This window comes from Capsicum annuum, chromosome 3 (assembly GCF_002878395.1).
Source record: "Capsicum annuum cultivar UCD-10X-F1 chromosome 3, UCD10Xv1.1, whole genome shotgun sequence".
NCBI lineage: Eukaryota > Viridiplantae > Streptophyta > Magnoliopsida > Solanales > Solanaceae > Capsicum > Capsicum annuum.
In genome coordinates, this window is record NC_061113.1 from 158,695,626 (window position 1) to 158,717,167 (window position 21,542).

At 31.0% G+C, this 21,542-nt stretch overlaps 2 pseudogenes; one reads left to right on the top strand and one right to left on the bottom strand.

Moving 5' to 3' along the window:
- Nucleotides 1–7,723: 7,723 nt before the first annotated feature.
- LOC107865258 lies at nucleotides 7,724–17,939 on the bottom strand (annotated as a pseudogene).
- A 2,504-nt stretch (nucleotides 17,940–20,443) lies between these two features.
- On the top strand, nucleotides 20,444–21,359 carry LOC107863595 (annotated as a pseudogene).
- Nucleotides 21,360–21,542: the final 183 nt, after the last annotated feature.

Consider the following 21,542-nt stretch of genomic DNA (forward strand, 5'->3'; position numbering starts at 1 on the left):
GATACAGAGATATAGTTATTAAATATATTCATATGTACTATACCATCCCCAAGCCTACATTACAAGTCGAATAAAGTCCTATAGTGACCCTAACTTAACTGTTTGAAAACTAAGGTACAGAAAATAGGGCAAGCCTATGGTATTTGATGCGCATTAGTAGAACTTATCTTTTGAATGTGAGTATCTCCTGACCGTCCCCTCATTGACATGTATTACTCTATATGAGAAAGTAGGACTTTTTTGTTGTGAGGGTATATGGGTTGTATTGCTAGCTGCTGACTTGTCTTGGTAGTATAACTTGTATATATGAATAGTTGTCTATTTCTAATATAATTGTAATACCTTGATTCCCTTGTATCACATTGTTATGCTTCATGTATACACACAGTTGGTTTTGGATTGATGAAAAAGAAGGGGCTAAGGTGTTTAAACTTAAAGTGATTATTGACTGCCTTAGATAGCTTAGAGTTCTCCTAGTTAAGCGTCATTGTTTTATTTAGTTTTTTTTTATTTCCTGAGGACTTACAAATATTTTAATTTAAGGTTATTGATATGTTATGGATTTAAAGTAATTTTGGCGATGCAAGTTTCTTAGGTTGTTTTGTGAGATATGATGTGTTTTGGATATGTTATGTAGGAAATCGGGATTGGAAGCTAAAATGAAAGAAAAAGATAAAAGTTAAAGTTTTGGGCTACTTTCTTTGGGAACTTACTGGCATATGTTCCTCCTACTAACCGTTGGTGCCAAAGTATATGTTATAACATTAAAGTCCAAAGGCTTAGATACAAGATAAAGAAGACTCAGACACTTACTCTGGGCACCTATGATCCGTAGGTGTCAGAGTAAGTGTAAATACTGAATGTCCAGAGAGTTTCAGGAGTAGTGAATAGGTTAGGGTCACTTACTAAGGACAACTAATGGTCCATAGGTAGCAACTAAGGTCCGTAGATGGCCTAAGTAAGTGGACACCAACCTCAATTTTTCTTTTTCATTTGGGTTTTGATTTTTAAAATTTTTCTTGTATCCTATAAATATCCTATTGATGTTTTTAGTTTGTCTACACACTGTATAAACTTAAAAACATATATTTGATTCCGAGATTCAAATTTGATCTTGGGATTGCTTTGTTCTTGATTTTGGTTGATAATTCAATTATAGACTTTGGGTGTTATTCAGTTATTATTATGATATTATTTGGATGTCTTCAATTATGAATTCGTTTGTTTGTTTCACAATAATGAGCGGCTAAAGCCCTTATCTGGGGTTGTGGGAACTCTGGCAGTTTGATAAAGTGGGGAAAGTGCTAAGATGTCTAAACCTATATTCTTACATGTATTATGGTTACCTTTAATTTTATAGACTTCTTAGCGGTTGCAAACGTTAAGATCCCACCTAGTATATCACTACTTACTTCACAAGAGGAGTATGGATTAGGAAAAGATAATCACAACAATAATTTGAAGATTAATTGTTGATCTAGGCTAATAAGTATCATGTATGTAAGATGGTTATCTATCAACTAATTACTTGAGACTAAAAAGGTAAATAGTTAAGTGGGATCTAGGATATGGGTTAGTAATGCAACATCCTGAGACTCAAAAATTAAAAGGTGAAATCTATCAATGAGTCCACACGACAGTTAATGGTACATAACTTATCAAATTCTATATGCAAGATATCAGGTTGGTTCAACAAAGCACGATAAACTTACTGAGTTGAGAATCCGGGGGAACACAGTCCTAGTGTTCATCTCCGACTGTTTACAACCAAATTTGAGTTCTGCTACTTATTCAAGATTGTTACTACAAATCTCTGATTTACTTTCTGCACTACCAGTTAGTTTTAGCAAATCAGAGATAATTCCACACCTTCTCTTGGGTTTGACCCCAACCTTTGTTGGGTTACTTTACTAGACAACAACCACTTTATCTTCAATTGAAAGTGTAGTTTGGGCGTTGATCACATTTTTAAAGGGTAGTCTGAAGTGCATAAAGAATAAAGAATTTATTCTAATAATAATTGGCAGAGGAAGTAGATATGCAGGACTACAGTCTCTGTCATAGAAGGCTGGGTCATCTCTCATCTCAAACCTTGAAGTTTTTGAATATCATGAAGCATTGTAAGGATGTATAAGGTCTAATTAATTGTCATGTCCATCCCTTAGTTAAACAGACTAGATTGGTTTTTCCTATAAGTAACACTAGAGTTGATAAATGTTTTGATGTTGTACATATGGATCTTTGGGGACCCCATAAAACACAAAGCTTTGATAAGAAATACTACTTCTTAACAATTTTGTATGATCATAGTAGATACACTTGGATTCATTTGTTGCAACTGAAATCTAAAACTATTATGGCTCTCAAAACTTTTGTGTGTATGATTTAGACTCAGTTTGGTGCTTGTATTAAATCTATAAGATCTAAAATGGGACAAAGCTCTTTAACTCTCAATGTAGGGAATTGTTTAGATCTTTAGGAATTATATATCAGAGTAACTGTCCTCATAAACCTCAAAAAAATAATGTAGTTGAGAGAAAACATAGACAGATTTTGAATATAGCTAGAGCTATCAAGTTTCAATCCCAAATGCCTATTAGATTTTAGGGTTGAATGTTCAGTCTATAGTTTATCTTATGAATATATTGCCTTTTTAATCTATTGAGGGTGAAAATACTTATGAAGTTTTGTTGTCAAAGTCTCTAACTCTGTCACATTTAAGAGTTGGTGGTTGTCTATACTAAGCTTCAGTGTTGCCAAGAAGTGATACGTTTTCAGAAAAGGTTAAACCTGCGGTATTTATAGGCTATTCCACTACTCAAAAGGGATGTTTGTTATTGGACCTTACTACTAACAAGTTATTTTTTACTAGGGATGTTGTGTTCTAGGAACATGTGTTTCCTTTTCCAGATAAAATTAATGATGAGTTTACTGCAGATTTTCTTAAACAACAAACAAATGTGGTTGATCATATAGATGCAAATTGTTATACATATACTATTCCCTCAGCTTCTGATACACCAATTCTGAAGTGCCAAATAAAGACATTCTCCACTCAGACACCTCAATTGATGAATAAAATGAGATAGTTCATGATCTACCAGATAACACTACACTATCACATATGTACGACCTACCAAGAAAAACACTTAGAATGTCCAAACAACTTGTCTAGATGAATGATTATGCAACAACAGGGAAAGGGAAAGGGAATCACTCCGAGCTATCAGTGCAACTTATCCAGCTTCTCTACATTGGTATAACCTCAGTGTTTTAGTCAATATGCAAAAGATAAAAGGTGGATTGAGGCCATAAAGTTGGAAATAAAAGCACTTGAAAACAATAATACTTGGGAAGTTGTTAATCTGACTCAAGAAAGAAGTATTATTTGATCAAAATAGATGTACAAGATCAAGTATAAAGCCAATGGAGATATTGAGAGGTTCAAGGCAAGGTTGGTATCCAAGGGATATAGTCAACAAAAAGGCTTAGATTACCATGCCACTTTTCGTCCTCTTGCAAAGATTGTTACAATGAGATATGTCATTGCCCTGCTAATTTTAAGAGAATGGTATATGTATCAAATAGATGTATATAATGCATTCGTATAAGGAGAATAGGGTGAAGAGGTGTATATGGAGATGCCGGGTGGTTTTAAAAAAGAAGAACCATACAAAGTATGTAGACTGATTAGGTCACTATATTGACTTAAACAAGTTTTAAGGCAGTGGAACATCAACCTTACTTCAGCACTAATCAATGCAGGTTTCAATCAAAACACTTATGATTACTGTCTTTTTGCCTTGAAAAGGAAGGAAAGAATAGTTGTAGCATTGGTATATATGGATGATTTTCTTATGAATGGAGATAGTGCAACCATGATATATGAAGTAAAAGAAATACTACATCAATAGTTTAAGCTGAATGACTTAAGGGAGCTTAACTATTTTCTAGGCATTGAAGTATTAAGAGTGGAAAAAGGAGTCATATTGAATCAAAGAAAGTACATCCTAGAACACATATCTAAGGCAGCACTCATTGGTGTAAAACCAGCTCTTACATCACTAGAGTCAAATGCTAAGCTAACTTTGAGAGAATATGACAAAGCCACTAGTGCAATTAGAGATATCATTCTTCAGGATGCTACAACTTATCAAAGGCTTGTTGGTAAACTCATGTATGCTACTATTACTAGGCTAGATATCAGTGATGTTGTGCAAAACTTAAGTCAATTTATGCAGCAACCAAATAAATTTCATTTAGAAGCGACTAACAGAGTGATCAGGTACTTAAAAGGTACTATAGGTCAAAGTATTTGGCTAAAGAGTTAGACTACTATAAAGTTAACTTTTTGGTGTGATTCAGACTGGGTTGCATGCACTAATACAAGGAGATCAGTCATATTATAATATATTTTGAAGGATCCTTAGTATCATGGAAATCCAAGAAGCAACATATAGTGTCTAGGAGTTTTTGCTGAGGCAGAGTATATAGGTGTAGCTTCTGTATTGGCAGAGTTTACCAAGTTAGAAGGTTTATTTGCTGAGTTGAATATTCCTAGCATCAAGCCTATTACCATTCAAAGTGACAGCAAGTCCGTTATTCAATTATAAACTAATCCTATCTTTCATGAAATGACAAAAAATATAAAAATTAATTGTCATTTCAGTATGGATAACATCAAGACAGGATTTATGAAGACTACATATGTTCGTACTCAATACAAGGTAGTTGGCTTAAGTCAAGATCAACATCATCATTTGCAAGGCAAGCTTGGTATGTTTAACATTTTGCACCCTTCAGCTAAAGGGGGAGTGCTGAAATATACATAGTTAAGAGAGCTATTTACTTTACTGTTCCTATTACTAATTCCTTTAGTTTGTTACTGTTACATTGTAATTTAGTTACAATTAGTCACAATGAGTTGTATGACAAGCGAGTTAGATTGTTAAAATCTTTTATATGATTAGAATAAGCTATCATAGTCCATAAATATCCAATTGGAAACTCATTGTAACTGCATTCTTCTTTACAAAGTTAATAAATATAGTTTTCTTCTCTCTTCATTGTAGCTTGTTTCTCTATTTCATCTCCATTTTCATTAGTTGTATTTTAAAAATAGAACTTCATAAAAAAAATCATATGTAAAATTTGAGGATTCAATAGATATATAATTATATATAGTCAGCAAGACGTTACTTCAGAAGAGAAGCAATGATTCAGACTGATGCACCTCTTCAAAAAGGTGCAACTCTTTAAGGACCTTTTCGGAAAAGTTTAAACCCATTAGAAAGGTCACAACCATCGAATGTAAACATGTGCCTATTCAAATAGCATCATTTGTCTTAATATCTTTTCGAAAAATATATCTATTAATTTTTCATTTACACCTCCTAAAAACCTAACATCAACTTAGTGAAAATTAGGCATAAGACGTGCAAATTATCAAATGCTAAGAATTAAAAGAGGACCATGGGTCTGGGTAACGAAGAAAGTTCTTAAGTTTCCTTGTTTAAGAAATTTGTCTAATTATTTTCAACCAAGCATATTTTCGGAAAAAGAAAAGTATATTTCAAAAACTTGTGAAAATGTTTGGGTTGATATAGAACATATACGATGAATGGAAAAAAAAGGATGAATTAGTAAAAACACAAACTGAAAAAGCATAAATACATAAAATCTTTTATCTTTAAAATATTTTATAAAATCTCATATTTCTATTTTTCCTCTTGATACATACTGCCTCTGTTCACTTTTACTTGTCACAAATTTTATAATTATATTTCAACTTTTACTTGTCATTTTTGACATATCAAAAAAAAGACAATTTCTTTTTTCCTCTTTTCCCCTTAGTATTAATTGTTTTTTCTTCAAATTAATTTTAACATACAATTTAAACATCATTTAATAGGAGTACTAGGGTAAAGTAGTCATGTTATTAATTATTTATCTTAATGGATATGCCAATGTGGCAAATAAAACTGAAAAGAGGAGTATTAAATAAGGAAATAACAGATTTGAATTTATTTTTGGAGAGTAAATGAGAGAGAGAATCTCTTAAATATCTAAAAAAATATTAAAAAAATTTCATCAAATCTTATCATTTGCAATTTATAATTTGGTTGAATTCTTTCCATCTTCCATTGAAATAAATCTATTTTTTAATAACTAAGCAAAATATTTATGGCTCTTTTTTTTTCCTTTAAAATTTTTTAAGCTTTATTGTGTGCTTCATGTTAACAAGCATTCATATTCTTTTGAAAAAAATTTATTTTTTAGAAGCTAAAAAATCTTATAATTTTCTGCGGAACCATGACAATAACGATGACCAGTGTAATGGTCTGCAAAATTAGATATCGAATTCGACATGGATACATATTTTTTTTGTTAATACGCTTGATACATATAGAATGTTGTTAATTTCTCGATACATTTTTGGACTATAAAAGGTGATATATATGAGTGATATATTTGCATCAGTATATTGGTGATAGATATGAGTGATACATTTGTTGTCAGAATACTGATGATAAATGTGACAAATACTTTTTTATAGTAATTCATATTTTTGATTGATTTATAAATATTATACGTTTAACATATGTTTGACATATGTAAACTATTTATTTTTGTATGAGATTGAATTTTGAATGAGTATTGAGTAATTTACTAGATGTATCATTATGATACATCTAGAATCAGATAAATTCTACTGATACATGGTTCCAGATGTATCATTAGGATAAATCATGATATATCTGCAGATGTATTTATGCCACGATTTGCACGTGATTTACTCCCCTTAATAATTTAAAATCAGTTACTTCTTTATTTAACTAACCACTCAGTTATAAATGAATTAGAATGCATATGTATCAAGATTAAAGATATGTATGACAAAAATCAAAATTCGGAATATCTTCTAATTTAATAAAATTATGATTAAAACTATTACAAATCATTAAAAATTTTGAATTTTTATTAGTTGCCATGACTTATAGCCTTTCAAGTTGTTGTTTCTTAGGCTATATTAGTATTCATTCATTTGGATTCAGGTATGTTGTTCTAACTAAAAATGGGTTTTTTGTCCGTTGTGTATTCTAATATGTGAAAGTAATTTATGTATGTGGTGATCAAAGTTATGTGGATAAATTAGAGTTGTGGAATGATAGGTAGGAATCTTATGCTACTTAAAACTTGTATTTAAACACAAGTAAACTTTTTGACATATAATATCTACTAACAATTGCCGAACATGGCTGAAGGAAATTGATTGCTTTTTCTGTCACTTTATCCTTGTTAGTGTTGTCTGCTTATAATGATAGATGAATAAAATTTCATTCAACTTCTTTTAATTGAAATTGCTATTTCATTGTGGTCAACTGCTTCTCCTGGCTGGTTTCAAAATAGGATTTTTATTTAGAACAATATTAGTAGAGGACGTGAAAGATAATCCTAGAGCATTTAAATTCAATTTTTATTTGCAGTTAAAATGTTGCTCATCACAATACATGTTACATTTTCTTCTCATTCTCATTGTATCATATAATTATCTCTTTGGAACTAAGTAACCACAGACGGAACTCATAAAAAATAAGAGGAGCAACTCCAGCTTGGCAAGATCAAGTCATTTTCTCCGAGGAGCACTCAATTTACTTTCTGGATTGCCACACAGTGCAAGTGACCTTTGACAGACACGGATACAGATATAACAATTATAGGATCATAAAGGAAAACTTCTTGTCAGGCGAATGTGATCCAATGTAAATCTTAAACCATACTTATTCATGGCTTCATTGGCAGCTCTGAATCTCCCACCATATGCTGGAGAAGTATCATGGACGATCTGGTGCATGAAAAACTCACCTAGCTTATTCTCTACTCCAGATTTAACACCTTTCTTGGTTAATGACATTGATGAGGATGAAGCGGTTGATGTTGATGGCATATCTCTGGATCCAGGCATTACCTATGATTCAAGCCACATGTAGGAAAGAACTTGACAGATTCCTTCCTCTACTTCAAGGCAAAGATTACGAAATCCTGCAAATTTCATTAATGGTAACTTTTCCCAAGTAAATTAATTTAAACATATATTAGCTGCAGAGGCGGATATCCAGCATCCACACTTTTGTAGAGTCAGAATGATTGTGATCTTATATTATGTACTATACTTTTAAATATCTTTTGGATATAGTATATATTTTGAGGTGTAAGCACTGACTTCAGTTGAACTCTCCCTAGATTGGCCTCTGATTTGCTAGTACCAGGCACCACGAGAGTTTGAAAATAAAGCATCTAGCTATCTTTTTATCTATTTTTCCTTGAAGGTTATATATCCATAAAATCTGTTGCATACCAATTTAGATAGAAAGAGAGGATCAAATTACCTTTTAGACGTAACCATGCATGCATCAGTTCATGAGCAAGAATAGCACCAGTAAGTAATCTGCAGATAAAAAGATATAGTAAGTCTATCATGCCTAACACATAATCTTTCTAGAGAGATTCTTAATTGGTAAATAAGGGTTACTTGTATGTCATCCATATCATTGTCATTAGGACATACCATAAGTAGCCAAAGAGTAGTGTTAGAAGAAAATAAACTGAAATGAATTAGACACAAGAAGTTACCTTGGTAAACCGAACAATTCTAGAATGGTTGTAACTTCACATTTTCAAGTTAGCTTCTTAGGGCGTGTTCTAATTCCCACTACTTCACGACTACCCATTGTCGGCCTTTTGAGTATCTGTATAATAAGATGTCATTTCTTGTAATGTAGAATTAACTAGGTTGCCTAGATATAAACGTTTTTAAGCTAGAAAGAAACTGAAAAGTGATTTTAAGGGAATAAGTGGCTTACACTGGTGACTGTTTGCTCTTCCGATGGGAATAAACCTCTTATTTCGGGAATATGATGAAAACGCTAAAGTATTTTCCAGTCAAAAATTTCCCAAACTAAAAATCAGAAATGCAACAGGTATAAAGTCATCCTTACATGTTTCTCCCCTCCAATGGCTTCATTAAGGGCTTATCTTTTAATAAGCAGTAAAGGAACTTGCTGTTCTATTTTCATGTTCATGCCTTTGTAATAGTCTCTGATGAAATGGTAAAGTGGTTGGCAATCCCCGGTATCCATGATGGCAGATTCCATGCACTCTAGGTATAAGATACTCCCGTCCCCAAGTGATACATATCTTCATTCCATTGCTGAAAGAAGATAAGAACAATATCAGCATCTCACATATCTATATCTATAATCTATATCTATAATATATTAAAAGTGTGAAGGGTCTATCAAGAATATTGATAAGATCTATTTGATATCTATGAGGATATGAAGTATCTTTTAGAGAGAAAATAGGAGTATTTTCCCTTATAAAGAGAGGGGTTTTGTTTATTGTATCCTTAATCTGATGATCTCTCATCTTTCAAGAGAAAAAAAAAAGCCTCCCTCTTCTCTCTTTATTTATTATTGTTGTTCTTAATTTATATTTCATAACATGTTATCAGCACAAGACTTTGCCATCTCAAATTTGAAGGCTAAGGTATTACTTTCTTTCTTTTCGTATTGCTAATAATCTTACAAAATCTTAGTTCGTTGCCTCGAGCAAGAACTACATTTTATGAGTGTTGAATGCTGAAATCCACTTAGTTGCTATGGATCTTGGAGACTCCATAAAGAAATAAAATACAGCATCTAATCAAAATCGTGCTAAGTCTATGATTTTCTTGCATCATCGTCTTGATAAAAATCTGAAAATTGAATACCTTGCTACTAAGGATCCACTTATTTGGTGGAATAGACTAAAAGAAAGATTTGACCACTTGAAGATGGTCATCCTCCCAAAAGTACAATATGAATACATGCACCATGAAAATAAGATGTTGGGTTTAAATCCCATTGATTTATGGCCTAAGACGCCTTAATATGACTAAGACATTGAGTTTGAATCTCAATGCACCATATTGTTGATATAATGATTGCTAAGTCAAAATAATGTGTCTTTTGTGAAAAATCATGAAAACATGTCTCATTGAATATGCTTCATTCCCTGAAGTGAATGTGGTAGCAATGCTTAATATGACTAAAAAAGATAAATGTTTTAACATACGAATATAAGTGTGGAGGGACAATATAATAATAATCATCAAAACTGATAATATTTTCACACGTTATTAGGTGTAAGACCCCGCAAAATCCTAAGCTCAACTTAGTCTTTTAATCTTGCTAAGGGGTCCCAGACTTAGAAAATTCTAGCTAAGTATTCAGACTTAGTATTATTTTGGCCTTCGTAAGTTGGAAACTATATTTCATGACTCTTATGACCTTAAAGTATCAAACTTTAGGTTGACTCATAATCAGGCGCGTCGACCATCGTGTTGATTTATATTTTCGTTGGCTTCAAGTGGTATATTCTAGTGAACCAGCACGGACTTGCGATAGCCATGATGCCAACAATGCAGCGCGTCAGTCTGTGCGTCGACGGTTCAGTTTTCAATCTTTAAAAACTTCATCCAGATGGATATTTGGGTCAATTTTTCCTCCCCTATTCAGCCCCAAAAGCACGAAATTAAGTCATTCCTAGGGTAAAAATTCATTCTCTCTCAAATTGCTCTCAAGAACAAAACCCTAGGACATCAATTTCAAGATCAATCCTCACGAACACTTCGTCAACCTTCAAGAATTCAAGCATGAAGGTATGTTAAGTGTTCATCCAAGGGTTTTCTTCCACCCTTAGAGTTCAAGAAACCTTTTCGAAACTACAAGTTAAAGGGTTTAATGAATATCATGATTTAATGAGACTATGTTCATGATTATTATGTTGATGGGATTTTCTAATCCATGATTAGTTGCAAGATTCATCCGAAATCATTTATTTTATGTGTAGTGTCATGTGACTTCATGCTAAAGCCTTGAGATTGTGAATTTGGTGTTGAAATTGTGATGCTCTCATGTTGTCTAGTGTTATGTGCATGTACTATGCCCTCCAGTTGTTTGATGAATTGTTCATGTGAGTTGAATAATGAAATTATAGCATGCTAACATGCTTTCCCCATTCATGTACAAGTTAATGCATTACAAGTGTTTGAGTAAATGTCTCTATGAATGAAGTATGGACTACTATATGTTGTTATGACTTTTACGACTATGCTATGCTCTAATTTTCATGCTATCGAGTCCTGGGTGTATTTAATACCCGATAATATAGCTGTTTACCTAGAGCCAGTGTCAGTTATAGAGTAGTCTCAGTCATGTCATAATCAGTTGTACTCTTAGTAAGTTACAGAACTCAAGAAATTCAGTAGTACTTAGTAATTAGTCTCAGTTCAATATTCAGATCAGAACCTAGTAGTATTCAGTTCAAAATTCACTTAGTAACCAGTTCAGTACTCAGAGAGCTCAGAATCAGTCCAGTCTAATTCAGTATTTAGTTCCGACCTCAGTAAACTCGGTCAGCTGAAAGAACTAAGTAGTATTCAGTCAATTAGTAGAATCCAATAGTATTTTGCCAGTCAACGGAACTCCGTGAACTCAGTTTAGTTCATTTAAACAGTATGATAGTAACAGTTCAGTCAAGCCTAGTACAGTCTAGGAATAAGTTCAGTGTCTTTCAATAGGGAGTAAGATTCAGCACCGAGCGAACCTAGGGATGGGGGCTCACCTGTTAGCTAGGACTGGGTCCCTAGAAGCAATCCCAACATTCCAGAACTACGTAGCCAGCATAGGTTATGAGATATCACTCGTTATATAGGACTGACATACTCAGGGATCACCCGCGAGTTTAGGACTGATCTCAGGAGTCACCCATTAGACTAGGACTGACCCCGCAGCCAGTTGTCTTTACCCATGGCACGATATTGAAACCCTTCCAATTGGGGTTATAGATTGAACCCCAGCTCAATTTTTTTATTTGAGGTATGTCGGTTAGATAATTACCTCCCACCATCTCAATTTCAGATTTAGTTTCAGTATAGAACTCAGTTTAGTTCTACAGCTTCAGAACTTTCAGACACAGTCACTCAGCTTAATACGAAACTCAACATAGTTCCACAAAATCAAGACTGTCAGATATAGTCATTCAGTTATCAATAATATAGTATCAGTAAACTCATATATCAGTTAATCAGTATTCAGAACTCAGTATCCAGTGTTATCACGATCTCAGTTAAGTATCCAGTGTTATCACGATCTCAGTTACAGTTTACATACTTATGCATGTACTCTCGTTCAGTTATATTTATGTCTTTCAGTCAGTATTATTCATACATATGAATCCATGCATCTCAGCCTAACTCACTTAGTATACCAGTACATTCAAAGTACTGATGCATACTTTTCTTTTGCACTATAATTTCTTATATCATTAGTAAAGCTTATTAATATAAATGTGCACTTGATTGTGATTTTATCTCAAGTCACCCCCGAAAGAGGCAGAATAATTGCGAAGAGTTATTTTAAAATCTACTTCTATAGTAGTAAATCTGAAATTTATTCATGTAATAGTAAATTTGAAATTTACTAAAGAAAATAAAGTACATGTGATGGTAAACTTGGAGTTTACTAGCATAAAAGTTCATAAATTGATATGAACGATTGTGACATCTCAAAGATGTGCATGTTAAGTAGTAAACAAATATTGAAGAATTAGAAAATTCTTCACGTTCACATGATAAGTTGGATGGACCAACTAATTTTCGGATTGGATCCCTTAAAATCTGAAAAGTATAAAAGGTGAATAAGGGCCCGTTCACCCATCACGTGATCTGTTAAGATGCATCGAAATAAGATGATCACATGTACATTTATTGACAACCTGCATCTTAACATTCATAAAGTTGCTTGCTTAATAAAATTGAGTTAAGAGCATAACTTTCAGATTGTGTAATCAAGATAATTCATCTTGATGATGATGATTTGACATTGAATGCCTTCGATAAATAGCTAAGTCATTGCTAATGAGAACAAAGTTTCATGTGTTAGTCTGAAATATGATATATTGCATACAATAGAACTTGTATACATTATACCAATAAATTATGATTATCTCTTCCCTCTCCATCTAATAGTTTTGATGTGCGATATACGATTAATGAATATACCATGATACACAAAGATAAATTTCTCAAAGAAGATGGAGGATGTATGTTAGTTTTCCTAACATAAGAGAGAGATTATAAACAACTAATAAATATGTAAGAAATATGTGAAGAATTATCATCAGATCCTCATTCAAAAGACAATTCAAGTTAAATATTGAAAACATCTCATATTAAGCTGCAAGTGCTCCTATTTTGTGTCCCTAAAGGACAAAGTCTATGCATGCGTGAGGCATGGCAGATCAATCGAATCTAAATGTAATAATTCTTGAAAAAAAAGGAGCAAATGATCATAATAAGAAGGAAATGTGCTCTTGAAGATCCTACGACATAACACTTCATGAAATCTTATGCGAGGTTCAGGTACTTGAAAATAATGAACTGATGAGATCTCAAAATGTTATGTCACATTGTGAACCGATACAAAATGATATATCATTAACGATATCTTTGATACAGTAGTGGCACAATATTGTAAAAGATTACAAGGATTTGAAGTCTACATTTATTTGAGCATGCTGACGTAGAAATATTTATCAAGTGACGTGAAAGGATGCATCTTGGTAAGCATGAAACTTATTTGATTTGCAGTCCAGACACTAGTAGATGTCACATATGAAATTTTGAATATAGTCACTTGATAAAAACCTATATAAAAATTCCTTAAGGATTCAAAATTCTTGAAGCATATAAAGTTTCTGAGAAACTTGTTTTTTAACGTTATAAGGGATAAATTGATAGTTTGAATATTATTGACACTCTTAGAGAGTTTTCTAAAGCAGTAGATTATTTACTGAAATGAATATATCAAATTAAATTGGTTACGAAGTACCATATCTTAGTACAATTGATGTACTAATGTATCTTGCAAATACTACAAGGCCTGATATAGTCTTTTCAATCAATTTGTTAGCAAGATATATTTCTGCTCCTACTAGGAGACATCAAAATGGGATAAAAGACATGAGCTTATTTTATTCTAAAGATTACAATCCCGATATTGTTGGCTATGTTGATGTTGGGTACTTATCCGACCCACATAAAGCTCGGTCTCAAACATGTTATTTGTTCATATGTAAGGATACTATCATATCTTAGAGATATACAAAGCAGTCTATCTAGAACTTCATCGAATCATGCTGAGATAATAGCTATTCATGAAGTAAGTGGAGAATGTGTATAGTTGAGGTCCATGATACTTCTCATTCGAAAAAAATATGATTTGAAATGTGACAACGAACCTATGATTTTATATGAATATAATTCATCATGCATAGAACAACTTAAGAGAGGAAGCATAAAAGTAGATAGAATGAAGCACATTTTGCAAAGCTTTTCTATACACATGAGCTACAAAAAGAATGGTGATATTAACGTGCAACACATTCGTTCAAGTGACAATATGGCTGATTTATTCACCAAGTCTCTTCCAACTGCAACTTTCAAGAAGATGGTGCACAAGATCGGGATGCAAAGATTCAAGGATTTTCTCATTAGAGGGAGTTAATATGTGTTGTACTCTTTTTCCCTTTCAAGGTTTTGTCCCACTGGATTTTCCTTGTAAGATTTTTAATGAGGCAGCCAAAATGCGTATTATTAGAGATGTGTACTCTTTCTTCTTCACTAGTTTTTTTTCCACTGGATTTTTTTGTAATGTTTTAACGAGTCACATTATCTATCAATTAGACATTAAAGGGGAGTTTTATGAATTATTTACATTATAGTGAATGTTAATCAAGAATTCATAAGATCTATTTGATATCTATTGGGATATGAAGTATCTTTTAGAGAGAAACTAAAAGTATTTTTCCCTATAAATAGAGGGGCTTTGTTCATTGTATCCTCAAACTGATGATCCCTCATCTTTCAAGTGAAATAAAGAAGTCTTCCTCTTCTCTTTATTTATTCTTGTGGTTCTTAATTTATATTTCATAACAAAAATTAATTAAATACAAATATACTTATGGCAAAATCTTTCCTTATTAGAACTCCAAATTCCTAATATTAAGGAAACAATAAAAATAGCCATTAATATTAATGTTATAAATGGACAAAACAGTGGCAAGAGTCTAAAACTTAGTAGGAGACTTTTTTGGTTAAAAAGTCACCTATATTTTTCAAACACACAAAACAGCCGACTTAATTTCTAGGAAATGTGTTTTTTTAATATATTGATTAAAGTATTGATTCCATATATTTTGAGAATTAATATTATGAAAGTAATTAATGATAATAATAAATTGAGAAAAAAATAAAGGACAATTTTATCTATTGCGAAGTCTTTTAATGAAGGGCAAAATTAAATTTTCTAGTGGTAAAATATATATATGCTTACAATAAAATATTATTTATATCTATATCTATATCTATATATGTATATATGTATATATGTATCTATAATCTATAATATATATAAATATATATGTATGTATGTATATATATGTATATATATATATATATAATATTAAATTGTGAAGGGCCCAAGAAATATTGTTTGAACTTTTTGCCCTTCATTAAAAGTCTTTGTTTTAGGTATAATCATTTTTTCACTATTTTTTCTAATATTTAAGAGCTGAAAATTAGTTAAATATATTTATAATAAAACCTTTCCTTATTAGAAGTAATCAAAATTTTAGAAAATACAAATATGCTAAGATATCATAGGCCGAATATGGAAAACTAATACTAAACAAAGCACAAATAAGATAAAATTATCACTGAAAATTAAAGGAAAAGGATCCTAAGTCTTATAAGATTTGAAAATCGACCTCTAAACATGTATGGATTTACTTTTTCACAATTAATTTGGTTTGTATCTTCTTTGAGTTTGATTATTTGATTTGGTGAGAAATCATAATATTAAACACTTCTAAATATATTAGAATTTTATCTTATTTAAAAATCTTCACAATTCTATTTAAGTAATTATTTTGATCAAGGTTTACACAAACATAATATACGACTTTTTATACTGTTCCGTATTCTTCTAATTTTGATTTTGATTTTGATTGAAGTTATCTTCTTGCTTTCATTATCACCGTTATTTATGTCTTTCCTCATTTCCTTTGCTTAATAAATTTAACAATTATATATGAATACATAATCAACAACTAACAATGAATAATCCCTTTTGATAATATCTTGTGTTTTTCTTCCAGTTGAAATTTTTTTATCAAAACATGAATATTCCCTCAGAAAAAATCAAAGGTTTATGTTTCTTATTTTTTTTTTCTTCTATAACATTGTACCATCTTAAACCAATATTTGTACGTACCCCTTCATCAGCAATCGATCAACTATTATTTGTTCTATTTTTGGTTGCCGTAAGTTTACTTCTTTTACAGGAATTGTTACTTTTTATTTATATTGACAATATATAGTTGCCGCCAGTTTACTTTTTTTATAGGTATTGTTATTTGTTATTTATATTGACAATATGTTAGCACTAATATTTTTAGGCGACACTACATAATGTCATTATTATAATGATAAAATGTATTTAGATGACTTGATGTACTGGGATTAAGCATCGTTCCCTCTTCCTAAGGTTTTAGTTTATCTAATTTTTGTAAATAATTTATGGAAACAAAATTAAAATGTACCATATTTAAATTTTTTTCTTTAGGAGGAAAAGTTCTAGAGTTCTATAAAAAAAGGTTTAAAACTTTATTAATATCACCCTTTTTTTTACCCTCATAGAAATTGATTGATCCTTAACAACATCATTTTTTCAAACTATTCTTTTGTAGCATGTGATATATAATATTTTCTTTAAACATTTATTTAGTTCATCATTTCTTTTGTTTTAAATTTTTTAATATAATTTTGAAAGAATTTCATTTTGATCATTCATTTCAATTTTTTTATACGAACTTGACATTTTTCACATAAGAATCATATTCACATTAAAATTTTTGTACAAAAATTTAAAAACATGAAGGAACAAAATGCTTGATTTTAAAGACTTAATAAATAATAGATTTGAAAGATAGTAGTTTTGTCAGAAATAAAAATTTAAGTACAATCATACTACTTGTCAACTTAACTTTTATTATAATTTCATTCAACATCAAATAATCTTTTTCTGATAAATAATTCAATTTTGTAGGTTCTAAATTTTTTAATCTATTATTTTCTTAATAATTAAAATTTTGAACTTAATTGAAATAAATTATTAAATTTTAATTTTTAATAAGCAAGATTTCACATGCGGGGCACGTGCGATTTAAACTAGTTTGTTGAATGATAGCTGATTCAACATGTTTAATTTTAGGGACAATCATACCTTGAGATGTTCATAACTACAACATTGTTTGGTGATATCATGCTCATGCGAAGGATAATATTTCTGAGACCAAAATGGGTGGCACCTATACTCAATCAAGCCTACTGCATTTGTTGGGATCTGAATGAAATAGTGGATCATAAAATCAACTATGAGGGATCAAACAGTTAGAAATAATACTCCTTTCGACATTGGTGTGCAAGTATATTTCAAATTTTATGAAACATTTCAAGAACTTAAACTGCTTCGCCAAAAGATGCAATAGTGACTACACAAAAATTAGTTCTTTAGGCTGGTCCCTAATCAGTAAAAAATATCGTAGAGCAATTGGAAAATAAATTATATAATATAATCAACAGAAGAACCTGCTGTAAAACGTTCACTCTAAGCTCGTGAACTAGACAAAATTGTCTCAAGGATGAAAAAATGCAAAACAACATCAATGGATTAAGGAATAAAGCAGTCGTGCCATCTCAATATGTGATACTATAACAGCAAGTGATGATATAGATCGATGACAATCAATCATTGTGCATTTACCAGTATATGCATTTGTTTGTTCATGTGAATACTCTCTAGGGATTTTGCATTTTATACAAAAGTAAGAGCAAGAATTAATAGCATACTAACTAAACATGTATAAGAAGCCTATACTGCAGATGCAGTCGAGATCAAAATCATAAACAAAAATTAGATTATTGATGAGCAATTTCTAGTAACCAACTACATGAAGAAGCACCATGTCCTTACAATTAGTTACAATGAGTTGTATGACAAGCGAGTTAGATTGTTAAAATCTTTTATATGATTCTAGAATGAACTATCATAGTCCATAAATATCCAATTGGAAACTCATTGTAACTGCATTCTTCTTCACACAGTTAATAAATACAGTTTTCTCCTCTCTTCATTGTAGCTTGTTTCTCTATTTCATCTCCATTTTCATTGGTTGTATTTTAACAATAGAACTTCAAAAATAAATCATATGTAAAATCTGAGGATTCAATAGATATATAATTATATATAGTCAGCAAGATGTTACTTCAGAAGAGAAGCAATGATTCAAATCGATGCACCTCTTCAAAAAGGTGCAACTCTTTAAGGACCTTTTCAAAAAAAGTTAAAACCCATTAGAAAGGTCACAACCATCGAATTTAAACATGTGCCTATTCAAATAGCATCATTTTTCTTAATATCTTTTCGAAAAATATATCTATTAGTTTTTCATTTACACCTCCTAAAAACCTAACATCAACTTGGTGAAAATTAGGCGTAAGATGTGAAAATTATCAAATGCTAAGAAATTAAAAGAGGACCATAGGTCTAGGTAAAGAAGAAAGTTCTTAAGTTTCCTTGTTAAGAAATTTGTCTAATTATTTTCAACCAAGCATATTTTCGAAAAAAGAAAAGTATATTTCAAAAACTTGTGAAAATGTTTGAGTTGATATAGAACATATACGATGAATGAAAAAAAAAAGGATAAATTAGTAAAAACACAAACTTAAAAAGCATAAATACATAAAATCTTTTATCTTTAAAATATTTCATAAAATCTCGTATTTCTGTTTTTTCTCTTGATACATACTGTCTTCGTTCTCTTTTACTTGTCACAAATTTTATAATAGTATTTCTACTTTTACTTGTCACTTTTTACATATCAAAAAAAGATAATTTCTTTTTTTTCCTCTTTTTTCCTTAGTATTAATTGTGTTTTCTTCAAATTAATTTTAAAATACAATTTTAACATCATTTAATAGGAGTACTAGGGTAAAGTAGCCATGTTACTAATTGTTTATCTTAATGGATATGCCAGGTCAAATTGTGGCAAATAAAATTGAATAGAGGAGTATTAAATAAGGAAATAATAGATTTGAATTTATTTTTGGAGAGTAAATAAGAGAGAGAATCTCTTAAATATCTAAAAAAATATTTAAAAAATTTAATCAAATCTTATCATTTGCAATTTATAATTTGGTTTAATTTTTTCCAACACCATTAATCTTTTTTTTTCTTTAAAATTTTTAAAGCTTTATTATGTGCTTCATGTTAACAAGTATTCATATTCTTTTAAAAAAATTTCATTTTGTAGAAGCTAAAAAATCTTATAATTTTCTGCGGAACCGTGACTATAACGATGACCACTGTAATGGTTCGCAAAATTAGATATCGAATTCGACATAGATACATATTTTTTTTGTTATGCGCTTGATACATATATAATGTTGTTAATTTCTCGATACATTTTTGGACTATAAAAGGTGATATATATGAATGTTACATTTGCATCAGTATATTGGTGATAGATATGAGTGATACATTTGTTGTCAGAATACTAGTTATAAATGTGACAAATACTTTTTGTTAGTAATTCATATTTTTGACTGATTTATAAATATTATACGTTTAACATATGTTTGACATATGTAAACTATTTATTTTTGTGTGAGATTGAATTTTGAATGAGTAATGAGAAATTTTACTAGATGTATCATTATGATACATCTAGAACTAGATAAATCATACTGATACATGGTTCCAGATGTATCGTTAGGATAAATCATGATATATCTACAAATGTATTTATGCCATGATTTGCGTGTGATTTAATCTCCGTAATAATTAAAAATCAGTTACTTCTTTATTTAACTAGCCACTCAGTTATAAATGTATCAGAATGCATATGTATCAAGGCTAAAGATATGTATGACAAAAATCAAAATTCAGAATATCTTCTAATTTAATAAAATTATGATAAAAAATATTACAAATCATTAAAAATTCTGAATTTATCATAGTTTCCATGACTTATAGCCTTTCAAGTTGTTGTTTCTTAGGCTATATTAGTATTCATTCATATGGATTCAGTACATTTTGCAGAATTTTCAGTTCTTTATTATTAAAGCCTAGGAAGGACTTTTTAATTTGCAATTCTGATCACTTGATAAGTGTTTTTTGTCTTTTGAGGTCAATCTAATTAGCGCTACCACCATCAGGTAATGGTGTGTTAATTCCTTTCTTTAGAAATCATTTTTGCAAGCCTTCTTCATGGCCTTATACACGCAAGGAATTGGTCATTTTTGTTTGAAATTCATTTGACTTCCTAAGATAGTGATGACTATTATTAGGTTCTAAAATAACAACTATTTTTCATAGGTGAATGTTGTGGCTTGCTAGAGGGAAGTAGAAATGGCTTACAAGGTGGATCATGAGTATGACTATTTCAAGATTGTTTGGATTGGAGATTCGGCTGTTGATATCTAAAATTCTCTCCAGATTTACACGAAATGAATTCTGTTTGGAGTCCAAATCCACTATTGGCATTAAATTTGAAACTAGGACCCTTTAGATTTGTTTCTGATTTCTCCATATAGGCATTTTCCATGAATTTCTGAGTCTTGTACTCAACCGTATATTTCATGGATTAAAGATTTGATTATGTAAAATTATCATTTTACGTAACATGGCATAAGAACTGTAGGAGCCGTAGGAGCACTGTTGGTTTATGACATCACCAAGAGATAAACTTTTGAAAACGTGCATCTACGGCTCTACGAGCTCAGGGATCATGCTAACTCCAACATTGTCTTCATGATGGCTAGAAATAAGTCTGATCTGAACCACTTTCGAGCAATTCCAGAGCAAGACGCAAAACTCTTGGCTATGAGAAAGAAGGGTTGTCATTTCTTGAAACCTCTGCATGAGAAGCTTTAAACATTGAGAAGGCATTTCATACAATTTTGTTGGATATTTATCAGATAATCAGCAGAAGAGCTTTAGCAGCTGCTATTCCTGATCAAGGAACTGTTATTAAGGTTTGAGAGAATTCTGGCAACTCAAATACCAGACCATGTTGTTCCAACTAAAATTGGGCTTTTTGTCCGTTGTGTATTCTAATATGTGAAAGTAATTTATATATGTGGTAATAAGAGTTATGTGGGTAAATTAGAATTGAGGAATGACAGGTAGGAATCTTATGCTACTTAAAACTTGTATTTAAACACAGGTAAACTTTTTGACATTCTGATTAATTGGAGAATGAAAGATTTTTGCAGTAGCTTATACTCAAGTGAAGTCCTGGTGGACAAGAAATAAATTTTTTCCAATCACATATAATATCTACTAACATTTGCCGAACATGGCTGAAGGTAATTGATT